The sequence below is a fragment of the Lepidochelys olivacea genome (genome assembly GCF_965140295.1).
Source record: "Lepidochelys olivacea isolate rLepOli2 genome assembly, chromosome: 1".
Taxonomy (NCBI): Eukaryota; Metazoa; Chordata; order Testudines; family Cheloniidae; genus Lepidochelys; species Lepidochelys olivacea.
Window position 1 is genome coordinate 314,344,691 of NC_140411.1, and position 16,884 is coordinate 314,361,574.

General features: G+C 39.7%; 1 protein-coding gene across 6 annotated transcripts in view; it reads right to left on the reverse strand.

The window, feature by feature from the left end:
• The window catches only part of GRM8 (glutamate metabotropic receptor 8), a 476,081-nt gene that overhangs the window by 189,653 nt on the left and 269,544 nt on the right, over positions 1-16,884 (reverse strand). The gene's annotated exons all lie outside the window — the stretch shown is intronic.

Genomic DNA, 16,884 nt, shown 5'->3' on the forward strand with positions numbered 1-16,884 from the left:
ACTAACACTGCTCAGGAGCAAAAAGAAGTTGATTAAAGACCCCCAGAGAAAGGATAAAATGTAGAGAGATTTCACCAAAGAAATTTGGCTACAGTAATGGCAGAGGTTGGTAATTAGGGGATTGTGTGGGTTAGGCACACTCTTTAGTCTGACTGGTAAACCCTAGAGAAGTAGACTATGCCTGGCTGAGGCAATTGTATGTTTTGCAGAGACTCTGGACAGAAGCTTCAGGTGGGCTTTAATGCTAAGTTCCACCTGAACTAACAGTACTTCACTATAAATCTGGTGCCCTCCCACCAACTACTCAGTAGTTTGGGGTCCATTTCTCACTGTGAGTGAAATAAGTTATGCCAGACTCCTTGTATTTCCTCCCTATTTTAGGCACAAAATGCACATATATATTGTTCACCTTGAACAGATAAGGCAAAGCTACACATAGATCATCCCCTTTGTAGAAATCCAGCTAAGATACTGCTGAGCTAGATTCACAAAAGAACTTAAGTGCCTACCTGCCACTGTAGGCACCTAAATCCCAGAATCAGACCCACAGGGATTCATAAACCCTCCTTTCAGTTGAGCAGGGGGCTGGATCCTGCTTCTCCCACCTCCCAGGTGAGTGCTCTAATGCCCAAGCTACCAAGTCACACAGTGCAAAAGCTTCAACAGGAGAAACTGAAGAAGTCCCACATCAGAATACCCCATAGTTCCAATGGTTAGGGCACTCACCTGAGTGATAGCAAAGCCCTGTACAAATCCCTTTTCCCCCTCAGGTGGAGGGGGGACTTTAACCATGAGACTCCCACATCCCAGTGGAGTGCTCTAACTACTGGGAGTGATTGAGGGAGCACTAATTTCATTGTCTTATTCTGTTCGCCACAATGGTTTTTATGGTTTTTTTCGTTGCATTCAGCTGTGCTATACTACTGCATACTGGCGTCTGCTTCCTTCGCTTAATAGGATAGAGATTCAAATCCAAAAGGAGACGATGGTATACACATGTATAGTTACACATGCTAATTGTGTGGTTACCATGAGAAAATAGTGTCCGTAGTGTTTGTATTGATTTTCAGGACTGCACACTGTTGTTATGGAGACAATGGCTTGTGATTAATGCAACTTGTTACAAAGGATCTCAGCAAAAATTGCCATGAAAGAGCCAAAATAGAACAGAATAGCATCTCACCCTGGGTATACAACTAAATTTGGTCACTGATCTGTCTGTCTTAAAATAAATGCTTAGTCAATACAAAGGTACCTGGTCTCCAGGAGAAAGGCACCAGTCAAATGGCTGCATTCAGCAACTTGGCAGGAAAGAAATGGCAGTGAGAGAGTTAAGCACTTGAGGATTAAAGGTACTTTTGTCAGGAGGAAGCAAAGGGAGGAGGAAGAAGAAATAGTCAGCTGCAAGCAGGGCCACAAAGAGGTTTTGGAGGACTGGGGCAGAATCTGAAACTGAGGATCCTTATCCTTCCCAAAAAGTTGCCATGGCAATGAAAGACTCAGGAAGTGTCTCCTGTCCAACAGGGATGGGCCTGGCTCCTTGCTCCAGCCACGCAGGTTTGGCCCAGCCACCCCTCTGACATTTGAGTGAGTGGCATTGTGACCAAGCACAGCGCCACTCAGGTCGACAGAGGGCCAAACCTGAGTGATTCTGCACCAGGTCGCAAAGCCATTAACTCAAATTCCACATACTTGGGGGCTTTCTCAAATGGAGAACCTGGGCAAACTGTCCCTTTTGGTCCCCCTTCTCCCCTCCAGGGTTTCTCTGGGAGAACATGGGAGTACGAAGGATGGGTGCTTGTCAGGAGACAAACAGAAGCATTTGGTGCTGGTATCTTAATTATGGAAATTATTATATTACAAATATTTCTGTAGAATAATTTGGAAACATAATTATAAGATAACTTTTCTATGCACCAGAATCTTCCCACTCCTGATTCTAGGACCTTAATATTTTATAAAAACTGGAGTTTAGCGAAAAAAAATCAGCATCACTGTTGCAACTAATAAAAAATAAAAATAATTAAAAAAGCCTATACAGGTTTGTGAAAATTTAAATATTCTACCTTTTCACCTGAGGGCTTTTTTTTTGGGGGGGGGGAAGTTTTCCATACAGAGGAAGGCAATTTTTGAAGGCCAAAATGGGAAACTTTGTAACAAAAGCTGTGAACGATTCCAGGGTATGCTTTCATCATTTATTGCAGCCAAAATAAATACATCTGCCTTGCTGGAAATGGAGAAACGTCGCTCATCTCTAATCCAAATGAACACATCTTCACAAAAAAACTTTGAAATAGGCAGTTTTTCACATGTGAATATTCACAAAGTGAAAATCTGTAATTTCTCTGCAGCTCTAATTACAGTTATTTTTTTCATCTCTATTTAAAGTTATACTTTTGGCTTAAATCTAATGGACTTGAGTCAATGCCACAGACTGCATGCCTCCGGTGGAAGAAATTTTGCTCAGATGGGTGCATATTGGTGCAAACCACCCACAAATGCTGCTCTGCCAAAGGGCCTGGAGCCAGCTAACACTGCTCAGAAAGTGATTAGGGCTGACTGGGAAGTGTTTAGGGCTAGGGCAAGCAGGAGATGCGCTGATTCAGTGCATCTCCTGCAGTTTCCCCTGGCAGAGCTCTTATGGAGCCTTGGCTATAAAATTAAGCTGTATAGAATTCCCTTCATTGGCACAGCTCTCGCTTTCAGGCACAGAGGGTCAGTTTTCACCCACGGTTCCCATGAGGATGAATCAGGCTCATTATCTAGAAACAATGTAGTTTATGACAGAGAGAGCGAGTTGGTGTTTCTCAGGGCTGGCGATGATGTGCCGGCAGAGTGCTTGCAGCAAATTTTAGTATGATTTGTCTGAGACACACTGAATTAGGCAGCGCTGAATAAGATGATCATGGCTAATCAACAAGTCTTCAAATAACACATGATTTGAACACTTAAAACTGTACCTCACTGTACCCTGTTACTGCATTTCCACCTCTTATGCATTGCTACTAAAATTAAACAGTATTGAAACTCACTGGTATGCTCTTTGCCAGTACTGCGTTCTTGAGAGAGGGCTCTGTGGTCTGGGATCAACTACTTTAAGCAGTCTACCAGAGGCTAAGTTTGGTGACTATCTGAATGTGATGCAAGAGGCTTCTGTTTAATCTTACCTTACCTTAAGTGTAAATGGGGAAATGCAAGGTTGGCAGAGGGAAACATCTGGGTTATTTACAGGTGTTGATTCCAGTTATCCAACTAAATTACCCAGATGTATGTAGCAGGGACGGTCTTTTAGTTCTGGGTTTGTTTAATGCCTAACAAAACAGGGGTCTGTCAAATAAATACATTATTAATAGTAAATAATAATAATCAGTGCAATACACAGAATACTGTTAAATGAAGTATGATCATTCACTTGATGCAATATACCCACAGTGTTACATTTTGCATATTGATACCAACAATACTTGTAGAAGGAGTTCTACTCAGCTGCACCATTTTAAACTGTTATACCAGTATGCAGTGCATTATTGGATTGGAGCTGTATTTTTATCAATGATTTCTAGAGCTAGTATGAACCCAAAAGGCTAATCTTTAGTGGCTTGTACATATCACAATAAACTTGAGGCAAACATACAATCTTAGCTTATGGACAGCTTCAATCTACTGGGTTTTTCTGATACATGGAGAAATCAAATGAAAAAGGACATGTCACTTTAGACTTTCTGATGCTTATGTTTGAAGGAAAAGACAGCTTGTTATAGTCAGTCTGATACTATACACTAAGGAAAAGCTGGTTAAAAGTCAACTTTCAGCTTGTTCCCGATCTCATTTTGAATTTCTCTTGCCACTTTCATGTAATGCATTTTACTTCTACTAATAGTCTTTTGTAGAACTCTTCAGTAAAATAATGTCACCTTGTACAGTTCATGTTCCAATTCAGCAAGTGAAACTTTATCTCATTTCCAACCTTCGCTTTTCACCTGTCACTTTACTTCCCATCATTCTAACCTTCCATCCTGTTTGGTCCTGCTCCCTGAACTCCCACTGCAGGATCACCTATTCCAGCTGTCTCTAGCAACCAGAGAAATCCTAAGCTTGTTTTCTTCTACTGGCCAGCTGCCACTGCTATGCCCCAGAATTCTTTGTTCCTGTCTGTCGCATCAGGAGCATGCTGACTTTAAGCCCTACACCTGCTGTGATAGAAAGAAGCAAAGTATTCTCAGCCAGGATAGCTAATCCAGCTTTGGAAAACAGACCCTGGGGCTCAGCAATACAGGTGGCAAGAGTTAGACAGACAAATGAAAGTAAGAGAAAAAGACAACTAGAGGCAAGTCTACACTATGCTGCTCCACTATGGCGCGTCTGGTGAAGATGCACTATGCCGACAAAAGAGTGCTCTCCCATTGGCATAATTACTCCATCTCGGTGAGAAGAGAGAAATTAAAAAACAGAAGGATTTTTTTTGAGGATCTTATTCATGATCTTTGAACATCTATATTTGTCAAGGCAAAGCTCTTCAGCTGGAGTAAATCAGCCCAGCTCCATTGAAGTCAATAGTCCTGGACTGATTTACGCCAGCTGTGGATCTGTCCTCATACCTCTCGGATTGCACTATTGTAACCATGCCTGGAATGTTATATTGAGAACTTTAATTTTCAGGAGAGATGAAGTAACTGCCTTCTCTTGCAATGCAAGACAGTGAAACAATTTCTTCATTTTCTTGAGTGTTTGTTTTTAAATCAGAGACCCAGAGATGTGATGGAAATTCAAATAAATTCAAATACAATTAAAAAAAACCCTAGAAATAGGGTAGCTCAGAGAAGTTTTGGTGACTCTCTCACTTAACACCCTCAATTCTAATGTATATGTATGTTTAGATATAGATATATAACAAATATGTAATTCACGATGCAATCATCATTGTAAACATGTCAGCCAGATTATACTTATTTTGTAATTTCAGTTTCCTGAAAGCTACAGTAAAGGCCAAAATAGGTCTAGTAATGTTCAGAAAGAACAGCAGAAAGGGATGGAAGTGAAACACAATAACACAGTAATTACTAAAAAGAAAAGGAGTACTTGTGGCACCTTAGAGACTAACCAATTTATTTGAGCATATGCTTTTGTGAGCTACAGCTCACTTCATCGGATGCATACTGTGGAAAATACAGAAGATGTTTGTTTTTATACACACAAATCATGAAAAAATGGGTGTTTATCACTACAAAAGGTTTTCTCTCCCCCCACCCCACTCTCCTGCTGGTAATAGCTTATGTAAAGTGATCACTCTCCTTACAATGTGTATGATAATCAAGGTGGGCCATTTCCAGCACAAATGCAGGGTTTAACAAGAACATCTGAGGAGGGGGGGCGGGGTAGGAAAACAAGGGGAAATAGGTTACCTTGCATAATGACTTAGCCACTCCCAGTTTCTATTCAAGCCTAAGTTAATTGTATCCAATTTATAAATGAATTCCAATTCAGCAGTCTCTCACTGGGGTCTGGATTTGAAGTTTTTCTGTTCTAATATCGCAACTTTCATGTCTGTAATCGCATGACCAGAGAGATTGAAGTGTTCTCCGACTGGTTTATGAATGTTATAATTCTTGACATCTGATTTGTGTCCATTTATTCTTTTACGTAGAGACTGTCCAGTTTGACCAATGTCAAATGTCAGCTATTACCAACAGGAGAGTGGGTTTGTTTGGGGGGGGTTGGGGGGGGGGGAGAAAACCTGGATTTGTGCTGGAAATGGCCCACCTTGATTGTCATACAAATTGTAAGGAGAGTGATCACTTTACATAAGCTATTACCAGCAGGAGAGTGGGGTGAGGGGAGAGAAAACCTTTTGTAGTGATAAAACCCATTTTTTCATGATTTGTGTGTATAAAAACAAACATCTTCTGTATTTTCCACAGTATGCATCCGATGAAGTGAGCTGTAGCTCACGAAAGCTTATGCTCAAATAAATTGGTTAGTCTGTAAGGTGCCACAAGTACTCCTTTTCTTTTTGCGAATACAGACTAACATGGCTGTTACTCTGAAACAGTAATTACTATTCAGGGTCAAGAACAACTGAGACATTTTTCCTAGTTGTAATCAGTTTATAATTACAGTCCTCCAAACTAGGCAACACAAAGACACTGATAGAAAGTACCAGCCAGCTTCCATGCTATAAATGTATAGTCTCTTTAGACTCTTTATCTTCACTGCCCTCAGAGGCAACTGGAAATCTGCAGTTTGGGGCCTAGTGCTCTCTTCATTAGTAACAGCATCCAGATGTACAGGTTAATGTTCTGGAGAAGCTAATTTATCAAAAAAAACTCCATGGAATATAACAAACACTACACTTTTTTAAACATATATATCTAGCAAAGCATGAAGAAAAAAGAGATTTCCTATTTAGTACGTGACATCTAACAAGCCTGAATAAAATGAAAAATGTTTTTCACCAGATGAAATTAACAACAGCAACAATCAGGTATTGCAACTCATTCAGTCAAGTTAAAATGGAAAGGACATACTGCCATTTTCTGTCGATGATATTAACTCCTTCAGTGTCATGACTCTAAGAAAGGCATGTCATTTAAACAGGGTTAATAATATTTTCAACTGGTCTACCTGGTGAATTAAATATATTTGCAAAGCCATTTGCTGGACTACGGTCTATAGACATTATATGACTAAAGTCTGGAGGAATTAATCCCAATGAAACCTAAGTGGCATCCTCCCACATATCTTAATGGGAGAATTATCTGTTAGCAAAATCAGACCATGGATGGAAAAAGCATTTGATTTATTTACCGCAATGAGTTGGTCTATCATTATTTAGTTAATATCACCATTGCTTACAACAGATAGAAAATGACAAACATATTTGACATGAAGGATGTTAAAAGTGTGTATGCTGATGATCAGTTAAACAAAACAAAGTTGTTTTATTACACATTTGTGCATTGCTATGAAAAGGAAATCATAAATCCTATTATTAGCATTGTGGCCATATGAAGTAGGATGTTAAGTTTAAATATGTCTGGTCTACGTTCCAGAACTTTTTAAAGTATACAGAACCCAATTTTTGGTCTGAACTTGGCAGCATCCTTTTAAGCAGAAGCGCTATATTTGGAATTGCTGAATCCAGATTTCTCACCTTTCTGAAACCTATGAACAATCTCTTAGTATTGGAGTGGAAACTCATTGAAAACATGCCAATATTAGAACTAAAAGGCTCCTTAAAAAACCATACTCTACAGAATATTGTCCAAGCCAAAACCTAGCATCATTACGAACATGTCAAGGGACAATTTATTCAAGACATCTGACCTTAAGAGAAAATGATGATATACTGAAAGATATATTTAACAATCCTCACAATGCCCCAGTGAAAGAAGATGCCTTTGCAACCTTCATGGGCCATCATTCCCCTTCTCCCCCAACACTCCCCCCCCCACACACACACACATAATTTCTGGGGAATATAAAGAGATAGATACATTTTGCAAGAGACTTAAAATTTCTCAACCAGACTAATGAAATGATTTGGGCACCAACACCCCCACATGGCTGAATCATCTCCTTTGGCTGGCTGAGAAAGTTTATATCTGGCCAGTAAAGTTTTGGAACTAGCATGATCTTAGCTTTCCAAAATATTAGGAGGGAGAAATTGTGAAGCCTTGCACCACCTGGGGTTTTCCTTGCTGGTCCTAATCACATCAAAGTGCTGCCTAGTCTCTGCCGTGCATCAGTATGGAACCTAACAAGCTCATAGCCAAGCTGGTATAGTGCTTCTGTCATGGATCAGGCAACACAGCAGTTGAAATCACAGCAACACGTACTTTACTAGCCACCTGTGTCACCTAATCCAGTAGGTGCGATGTGTACGAATTTTTAGCCTTTAATAAGCATCCCAGTCCAATTATATTCCTCTTAGAATGCTCATCATTATAACTCATGGTGAGCTTTCCTCTCACCTTTGTTATGACACTCAAATTAATACTTCCAGTTTGAAGGAACCCAATTCAATTAAGCTTTTTGTTTGTTTGTTTGTTTGTTTGTTTTGTCCTGAAGGCTAAGTCAAAAGGTTGGTCAAGCCAGAAACAGAAGTAGAGCTTATTCAGGAACTCATATAACTGTAATTCCTTGACACCAAAGTCAGCAAATTTGGTTAGATGTATATAACTCCCACTACAGTAAATGGAGGTTAGCATGTTTATGAGTTGCAGGATCAAATAATATATTAGCTGCAGTACTAAAGCAGAAGATGTATTTAATCTTGTTACATTTAAAAGCACTAAACTTCTTTCATATAGCAAAAATTATTCTGAACTGATAGTCTGAAAGATCTCAAAATGGCTCTTTATGAAAAAGTAGATTTAATCAATGTTTTGCTTAAGTATCCCAATGAATAACTGTGTTCCAAAATGTTCCTGTGAAGGAAAGAATTTACCAGTTGAGGACTGTTTTTTCCTGTCTAAACAGCATATTATTAAGATTTGTAGTTTGTCTGTGTAGAATTCAGGGGCCAGATGCTGACTCCAGTTACACAAATATAAAGCCAGAGTAATTCTATTGAAGTAAATGGATTTCTACTGGCATAGCTGTGGCCAGAAGCGGTCCCTTACTATTTCTTGGTAAATCAGAATATATCCTGAAGGTGGCATAACACTAGTGGTCCCTTCCTGCTATACGTTCCATGTCTGCCAACTCCTGAGAACTCAATCACGAGAACTGGATTTCTAAAGACAGGCATTCAGGGGGGTTGTTTACTATGCTCCTTCGCATTTCTCCTCATAATGAAAGATTTCATTTTACTGAGGTAAGCAAAGTGCCTTCTTGAAAGGATATAGTGCAACTATGTTGGGATTATTTACTTGGCTCATCAGTTGCACTTTCCCCTGACTTTCTTTTTGACACAGTTCCCTTCCATCGTCTACAGTACACTAAACATCAGATTCAGTCCTTTGCATGCCTTATAGCAAATAACCGTGCTAATCAGCAGGTAATTCAGATGGTCCTGAATTTTTGCTCAAGTATTTTCAGCTTCCAGCCCTCCAAATCTTCTGACAAAACCTTGGGGGAGTTCGACTTCTTTGGTCCAAAAAGAATAAGAGAGAATGAGAAAAAGAGCAGGAGAGAGAGATTCCTCTCAGAAAAGAGAGACTTCAATTATTAACTGCTTGACACATAACATTAGTCAAAGTTAAGATTACCAGGGATTTCTCAGTTTTCACAGCTTTGCCCTAGGTAAACCTTTTCCTCCATTAAATCCCGGGAAGAATAATTTTAGATCCTTAGAGCAATGTCAGGTCATTAAATCAATTAGATCTAAATATAATTTGCTATGTGATGTAAGCTTAGTGCTCAATTATCTTAGTAAAGTTGATAACAATGGGTCTTTGAAAGATTTACCAGGACCAAAGGAGTATAAATGACATACAAAGGGCAACCCTTGCTCGCTTATTTTCACTCGACCACTTTTTATTCTGTTGGTGTCAATTAAATATATCAATTGCCATTAAAAAGAAAAACATAAAACTCTAACTAGTGTGCTATTCTTCCCAGTATGTCAAAGGTAAGGATATTTTTGAGGAATGGGGATGAGGGGAAAGCAACATGGTTGTCACAGGTAAGCTTCCCTGGGTCTCAACAGGCTGAACCACTGTTTCCTCCCTGGCACATTTTCTGCAAACCAACACACAGTCTATTCCCTTTAGCCCTCAGAACCAGCAGTAACCTCCAAGATACCTTTGTAGCTTAAACACACCCTCTCCAGAACTCTACCTAAACATGTGAAGCTTCTGGTTTATCTGGTTGGCCATGTGTTAAGTGTAACATATCTCATAAAGACACTCTGCACAGAATTCTAAAACCATTGTTTTTTACTTAACAGATAAAGCACAACAGAGCACAGATAATGTAGAAACATCCTGAACACAATGCCCTTCACTCTAGTGTACAGCTGTGGTGCAGGCTAGCTGCCCAGAATACATACCTCCCCTCAAATTCCCCCCCACCCCCCAAGGATCCTGGTGAGTTTGTACATCAGGCAACTAGCCTATGACACTGCTCACCACTGCCCATGTTTCCCTGGCTACACTATTATATTTAGTGCACTAGCTCAATGACAATGAGCCTGAGTACATCGTCTTGAATTCATGAATTATACAGATCGATATCTCAAATCATCATAGTGGCTTTTTCACATAAAATATGGTAAATTAGTATACTCACTCTGATAATGTAATGCACATTCTAGAAATTGTGACAGGCACACAGATGTGGCACAGACGGTTTTGAAAATCTGAGTAAGTTTCCCAGACTTGAAGAAGAGCTTTGTGTAAACTCAAAAGCTTGTCTCTCTCACCAACAGAAATTGGTCCAATAAAAGATATTACCTCACCCACCTTATCTCTCTGACTCTAAGAAGTTCAGTTATGTGACCCTAACTTCAGTCATGTTTTTCATTAGTTATAAAGTGTTGTGTTGACCTATAAGGCCCTTCAAAAACAGAATTCAGTTTAGATTTGTGAATTATTGACTCTTGCTCATCTTGTTGTCAACTCATCCAAGCCTCCTTGTATCTTTATTTCTGAAATGTATCATTTTGGGTGGCTGTCCATAATGATATTAGAACCATTGATAGTATAGCTTGGAAAAGGCACATTAGGTCACCTGCCCACCCCCCTGCCAATGCAAGATTATTACAGTTATTTCTCAAGGAGAACTCATTGCCTACTAACTAACTACCTTTCCCTTATTTAAACTAAAGGCATATTTATTCTCATCAGCTTTTAAATTATTTAATTAGCATCCTGCAGGGAGGGTTCATTTTCAACTGTATTTATTATTTATTTATTAATAATTATTGTTATTATTATTGTAAAATGCCTCAAGTTTCTGTTAAACTATGCAAACGTTTAAATTGCTTTTGATACAGTGTGCATTGTACATGAAGGACCAGGTCCTTTCACATGCAAAATTCCTATCAACTTCATCATCCAGTCATTGTGTATTCACTGTTTTCCAGTTTCAACCTTTGTGGTGTAATAATCCAGTTATTAGATCCTAATAAGGCATTTTTTCCTTTAGTCATGAAATATAATAGACTCCTGTTTTGTTAATCTGCTTACTAAGGACCCAGTCCTGCTCCCATTGAAGTTTTGACTCTGACTTAGATGGGAAGTGGATTGGGCCATGATTTAGAACAAAATTATTTCCTGGGATCTGACCTGAGGATCTTTCATGTGCAGTGTGGACCTTATTGCACATTCTGCACTTGATCCCCAAATAGAATTTCCATGGAGATTATAGTCACTTGGCGACAGAATATGGAGAATGTACAATGCTGAAATGTGTCCTTTAAACAGAGGCACATAGTGCTCAAGCTGAAAAGTCTCTACCTCCTTGAGAATTATCCCCAGTTACAGAGGTATTGGCAGTTGAAGCATACGGAATCTCTGGTATAATTTTTCAAAATGGCGGGAATGCTCAAAGTGTCACCACTTGCACATAAAGGCTTTGTCTCTTTTCAATCTGTTCCTCGTCCCCTCCACTCTGCCCAAGCCAGGCACCTAACCATCCCTTTAGCTCCCTCCCCCTCTCATTATTATTGTCATCTTATATTTGATCCCCTTTCCCTACCATGGTTGGAACTCCCTTTCAGACCCAGTCACATGTGATTCCTCCTAATAGCATGCTTCTCCCTAAAGGACTCATAAGCCCTAGTTCCCTTAATTCTCCTGAAACAGCATCATAACATGCATACATAAAGAAATAACCTCCCAGGATACATGCATTGGTAACCAATCAACATCATCTTCTTACCTTGTCCTCCCTTTCCCCTTCTCCTGAGTGTTTATAACCAGTTCTTTTAGTGTAATGTTTTCTTAACTCAGGACTAGATCATGCTCCATTGTAAAGCTAGTGAAAAAACTCAGACTGACTTTAATATGAGTAAGATCAAGTCCTTAGACTGTAAGCTGTTTGGAGGGTGAACACTATTTTTCATTGTTTGTACAGTTCCAGACACGTATATTCCACTGTTAAAGTAATGCATTTGACTGCAATGTCACTCTCCATCTCAACTAATAAAGGAAGTAGGCTGAGACTTGCAAAACAATCTATGGAATATAGATGCCCTATTGCCATACATTTTAATGGGGATTGGATATTCAAATCTCCAAAATAGCTTTTAAAATCTCAGCCATAAACCACAGATAGTAATAGTGCATGGTATTTCCAGCATGCCCATTCTGTACTTGCGATGGATCATTACTGTAGCTTCAACACAAACTAATGGAAATGAATGTTTAAAAGATTGAATTTCAACAAAGGAGATGAATAAAGGGGTGTATTTTTAAATGAACATTACAAAAGGAAGAGGAATAGACACAGTGAATCTACCCTGCTCCTCAGAGCCTCAGTCTCTATCTGTCATTTCAGTGAGAAAGGCACTGAAACAATTCATTGTGTCACCTTTACATTACTATGTAAGATCATAAGTCGATTCACCAAAGGAAAAAGGGGAACAAAGATAAAATGGAAAAAATATGAGGTCCAGAAAACGATAATTTGCAGATAAAATACTGCAAAAAGAGATGGCAATGGTGAAATCCTGAGTGTTACAATATCTGAAGGTCAAACAAGAAGTGCTGATCCCCTTGGCACCTGGTACTATCAGCACTAGTGCCCAAATACTTTACATTTAGGAATTCAAAGTGACAATTTATTTTAAAAAACCACTGGGCTAGCTCTGTCTCTTTGCATCACTGAGCATGATTGTTGTTGTAACCTTCTCTGCCTTCACTGCATATGATGATTTAAGCAGAAGGTACAAAGGAAGTAGGATAAAGTTTCAAAACCTTCTACCAGAAAAAGAGAAATGAAACCAGAGATCATCATGTAAGAAACTGTCTGGCCAAGGGAGCAGTCTATTAATACCTTAGACTGTCTCAGTTAAGCTAACACCTGACCATCCTACCTCTGTCCACACTGCAATCCACATAAATTTAATCCCTGATAACCCATACATGATTTATCTTGCCCATGAATTACAACATAGCACCAATAAATACCACAAGAGCATTTCAGTGATATTCCACCTATACTGAATGGTGGCTTTTGAAGCACTCAGGAAAACAATATCAGGCAAATTGGAAGAGATTGTCAGAAGGGAAGGGCTGATCCAGAGTTCAAGAAGGGCAAATCTAGCTAGGGGTAACAGCATCTGAGGAGAAGAGGATCAGCTTTGGGGTACAAGGCATCAGGGGACAGAAGAGAAGGGAAAGAGCAGGGTCAATGGGGGAAGGGCATGGGCATGGGGATGAGAGGAGTAGGAGTAGGAGCAGCAGTAATGAATGGATGAAGGTCAAATGAAGTAGCAAAAAGGGGGAAAGTTGCAAGCTTTTGAAGGGCATGGTTCCAGGTATTGACTTGAATCTATGCATTATATAAAATAAACAAGAGGAACATTAGTACTGTGTTGTAATTCCATGTAAGGCGTTGAGTGACTGTGTCAAGCAATGGCACTTTACTATTCTGCTTTGTACAATGACTAGAACAGGAAAATAATAGAATGGCATTGACTAGAAACAGTTGCTCACGATTAAGGCCTTGGTCCTTATTATTTATTTATTTATTATTTGTATTACAATAATACCGGGAGACCCCAAACAAGAACAAGACTTAAATTGCCTAAACGACTTTGGAGCCTAAGTCCCATTTTCAAAAGGGACTTAGGCAGTTAGGGCCAGAGTTTTTAAAGTATTTATATGCCTAATGATGCAAATAGGTGCACACTGGGATTTTCAAAAGTACCTAGGTGCCTAACTCCCAATGGGTGGCTTTTGAAAATTCCCCTACATGCTTACCTGCATTAGACCCCTTTGGAAAATGTTACCCAAGGGCCCCATTGTGCTAAGCAATGTTCAAACACTTGGTGAGTTACGATCCTTATGCTACAGAGCTAACAGGTTAAATAGACAAGGCAGACAAAGGGTTGGAGGGGAAATAGAAAGGCAGTGACTTGGCCAAGGCCAAACAGTGATGTGAAAACCAGAAAGAGAACTCAGCTATCTTGAGTTCCAGCCCAGAGTCCTATCCATTGGACCTGCTGCTTCTCAATGGGAAGAACTTGGGGATTGGTCCTGCTTTGAGCAGAGGGTTGGACTAGATGACCTCCTGAGGTCCCTTCCAACCCTGATATTCTATGATTCTATTAACTTTACCGATCTGGCTAGTCCCATTGAGTTCAAGGGAGACCGTCCAGTCAAGTTACTCGCGTGGATCACTGTATACAGGACAGATCCTAGACATGAACAAATGTAGTAGGTCTTAGTATCTCTCACTCCGTTTGTGTGTTCATTTTTAAACAAGGATCCAGGATCACAGCCAAGAAGGCAAGTGATATTATTTTCTAGCATTTTAGAAAACAGCCAAATTTCAGGGGGAAAGACAGGTTCTTTGATTTATTGTTTATGATTTTACCAGATAGACATTGTACAGATGAAACATTCAATTCAAATATAAAAAAAATAAGTGGTACAGGCTGATAAAAATCAGGCCACGGAAGCAGGAAGCTTTAAAATGAAAAAGCTGCAGAGCTGTGTAAACTTGTCAAACCCCTTTTCATTACTGAGCCACATCAAAAAACTCCTGATGGCAGAGCTTATTTTTAAAAGGTCCTCAAATTTCTGAGCTGAAGGAATGATAATTAAAATCAATTTACACAAATAAAATAACCACTAATGAGGGCTTTTTTGAGACTCACAAACCATTGGCATGTCAAAATAAGATTATCTGAGGGGAGGATTTTACTTTGTTTTCTGAACTTTATTTTGTGTTGACGTATATTTTGCTGCCTTTGCTGCTTCTAGGCCAAGACTGCAAGGTGCGGAGCATCTCCTGTGAGGAGCTGAGACTGTCATTGCACATTAGCTAGAGGTTTTAGATAGACAGTTATAGGTGTGAATACAATTAAGGTCATTGGGACGTCAGGGTGCTGCACATCTTACAGAATCTGGTCCTTCAAGAAACAAATAAACATTGAAGACAAAAACATAACTTCATTGAGCAGACTTGGATCAAGGCTAGGAACTATAGGTCTGTGCCTAGTGCCCCAGACTTTGGAATCACATAATGAGATCAGAATCCTAGCTTTCATTAAAAACCTTGTTTTTAGTCTTCATGGATGCAAAGAAAAGCTTGAAAACAATTACTCAAGTGACTGAGTCTGCAGATAGCCTGGAATAATAGCTCCAAGGTATGTGAACCAATTCATTCATTTTAACATTGAAATCAGTACCTGCCCCAAAGAGAAACAGGGCCATGCCCAGGAGAGTCGGTTCATGCAAAGCTGGGGCAGAGCTTTGGGAGCCCACTGTAAAGGGTACTTAGAGCCTTGGATTGTCTTAATTTGGTCCTGCCTACATGAGTTATTCTGAATTCAGTCCATTCTTACCTCCGTCTTCATGATCTCTGTATCTCCACCATTTTTATAATAGTAATTGCACTTGAAGTGCTATTTTCAGCGTTCTGATTCTCAAAGCACACTTCCTTCTCCTCTCTCTTTCTCAGCTACATACCTGTTGATTTCTACATGTTATAGCTGAGTTGGGGAGTGAGTATGCTTTAAAAACACTATATTCTTTCTGTTGTTTTGGGAGAGAAGGAAGTTATGGTATTGTGGATAGAAGGGAAAGTGAAGGTTGTGGGATGGTAGAGAAAAAGAAAATAATCCCACACAGTGAGCAGGGGCAAAGAACTAAAGAAGATAGAAACAACAATGGGAGAATAAAATAAATTCCTCAAGTCCCAAAGTGCCCGAGGTCTAACAAAAAGAACAAGCAGCAGGTGAAAATGTGTTATCAGCAGTAACTTCTGTCCTTATTCTGAATCACAGCATGACAAAATGCACCAAACTGACCCAGATAATGACATTTATCTATGTTTGCAAACTGAATGGGACTGGCTATCATCGTTTTACCTGGTACTGTAATTCCACAATTTTCACTTGAATTTTCCTCCAGTTTCAAAAATAATGTCTAAACAAAACTTGTAAAAATGATTTTTAATGAAAAAAGCTCAAGGAATATTTCCACTTTTAGTAGTGCCTTGGATACTAAGTGGTGGCAAAGATGATCAGAATTTTATGAGATTTAACCGTGCAACTAAGGCCTCAGCCTTTAACAGCCTTGCACATTTGCTTAATTTTCCATACCGTGAGTAGACCCACTGAAGCCAATGGGATTATTTACAGAGCAGGAAGTTAAGCATGTGCACAGATCTTTGCAGGGCAGGGCAGCTAAGCCCCACGCAATTCTCTGGAAACAAAGATTGGTTCTAATTCATGCATGTTCACTAATGCATCAGGGAAAGTAAAGCACTAACGAAACAATGTGTAGGAAGAAGAAAAGGAGTACTTGTGGCACCTTAGAAACTAACCAATTCATCCGATGAAGTGAGCTGTAGCTCACGAAAGCTTATGCTCAGATAAATTGGTTAGTCTCTAAGGTGCCACAAGTCCTCCTTTTCTTTTTGCGAATACAGACTAACACGGCTGTTACTCTGGAATGTGTAGGAGGAAATGTCTAAGCATCATTGGGTCAACAGGCCTGTCTCACCTGCACAATATTTGAGATGCTGTATGATATTTGAGATGCTGGTGTATGTCAGTGACTGGGACATGGCTGGTTGTGCCTAGTGGTTTGAGCAGGAGTCATGAGTCAGGAATCAGAGTCCAGCATCAGAACCAGAGTCAGAGGCCAAATTGCAGAGTGAAGGGTCAGAGACAAAGTCAGAAATCAGAGCTAAGGGTTAAGACTAGGTGTGCCAAGACAAGGGCAAGGCTGGGTGCAAGGCGAGAGCAAAGCTGGGAACAAGTTGATA